General features: G+C 49.6%; 1 protein-coding gene across 1 annotated transcript in view; it reads right to left on the minus strand.

Moving 5' to 3' along the window:
- Window positions 1–1,095: 1,095 nt before the first annotated feature.
- Pkp1 (plakophilin 1) overlaps window positions 1,096–1,637 on the minus strand; it is a 47,801-nt gene continuing 47,259 nt past the window's right edge. Inside the window, exon 14 of the mRNA XM_021168142.2 lies at window positions 1,096–1,343. The gene's annotated coding sequence lies outside the window, so the exon portion shown is untranslated. The remainder of the gene's footprint in view (window positions 1,344–1,637) is intronic.

The following is a 1,637-nucleotide window of genomic DNA, read 5'->3' on the forward strand; positions in this document are numbered from 1 at the left end:
AGGATGCTGCAGACTCACAGTGCCAGAGCTCACTGGGTAGATGGCTTAGGACACCTCTCAGGAACAATGTCCTCACGTAGCTGACCTCCTCAATCCTCAATGGACAGATCGTTTACTAGGCCACCCTGAGCCATACAGGAGTTTTTCGGTCTTACTGCTGGGGTAAGAACAGGGGTGGGCCAAGGAGCATTCTATATCCTCCTTGAGAGAGGTATGACCCTTATCATTCATGTCTACCCAGCACACCACACTAGTGGAGAAGCAATAGCCTAGACATGAAGGCTCTGGGGGAAGGCTCAGCTCTGTCCATCAGTCATTTGTCCTAGGGGGCTTCACATAGACAGGCTCACTCATGGGGTTCTGAGATGTTCTTTTGGTACTTCTGTCTGCAGTGTGAAGTCTGGGGTCCTGGTGTTGGCTGCCTCTACCCCACTAGGCAATTTTGTTTCACAGAGACAGAGTGCAGACAGAACAGCTAGGGTTCATGAAGAAAGAGGCTGATGGCTGGGATGCGGGCTAGTTGATGCCTTAACAGGACACTTCCTTTACCTGGTCCATTCATCCAAATTCCCTTCCTTCAGCCTCTGGGAACCCCCCCCCCCACCTGACACTCAGCAAGCTGGGTCTGAGGCACACTGCAAATAATTTCCAGTTTTCCTCTCTGTTCTGTGAGAAGCCTGAGCAGGCAGTGCCCAGTGCCCATCTGTTCCTACCCTATCCCCTTGAGGAGATGAGTGAGCACATCCCGACAATTCTGGCTTCAGGTGATCTTCTTACTTCCTTTCTCCTGCAATAGCTGCTTGCAGGCTCTCTGAAGTCTGGGGCTCTGCTGGCTAAAGCTTTCATGTGGGTGCAGCCCACATGTCTATAAAGGGAGACACGGAGAGTCCCCTGTGCTGCCTGTGAACTGCAAAGGATCGTCACACCCAGCCTGTTTCTCTTGTTGGTTATGCTTTTAGGCACACACACACACACACACACACACACATGCACACACACACACACACACACACACACGAACACATGCGTGAACACACCACACAGGCACACCACACACGCATACTTACATTATACACATTATATATATATACTGTTTCTCAGAGAAGAAAGTATTGACATCAGATGTAAGCCCCTTTAACTCAAGAAAGTCCCCCCACCCAACCTCCCCAACCCTATAGCCTGCCAGTTCCCCTAAGGAAAAAAAAAAGAATCAAAAATTATTTCCATCATCCACAGTTTTCAGGCTGCTCTTGGTTGCATCTGAACGTCTCCAAATACCACGCAGGATGGAGCAGGTAACCCATCTTCAAGGCCTGAGGTCTTCTCAGCTGGGTCGTGTCTTTCTAGAAAGAGAAACTATCATGTTGGATTGTAATGAAAGCTGGGCATGGCAGTGTAAGCCTGTAATACCAGTTACTTGGCTGAGGCAATAGAGTCACATGTTCAAAGCCAACTGTGATGGTTTGTATATCCTTGGACCAGGGAGTGGCACCATCTGGAGGTGTGGCCTTGTTGGAATAGGTGTAACCTGGTTGGAATGGGTGTGTCACTGTGGGTGTGGGCATAAGATCCTCGCCCTGGTTGCCTGGAAGTCAGTCTTCCACTAGCAGCCTTTGGATGAAGACATAGAACTCTCA

This window comes from Mus caroli, chromosome 1 (genome assembly GCF_900094665.2).
Source record: "Mus caroli chromosome 1, CAROLI_EIJ_v1.1, whole genome shotgun sequence".
Taxonomy (NCBI): Eukaryota; Metazoa; Chordata; class Mammalia; order Rodentia; family Muridae; genus Mus; species Mus caroli.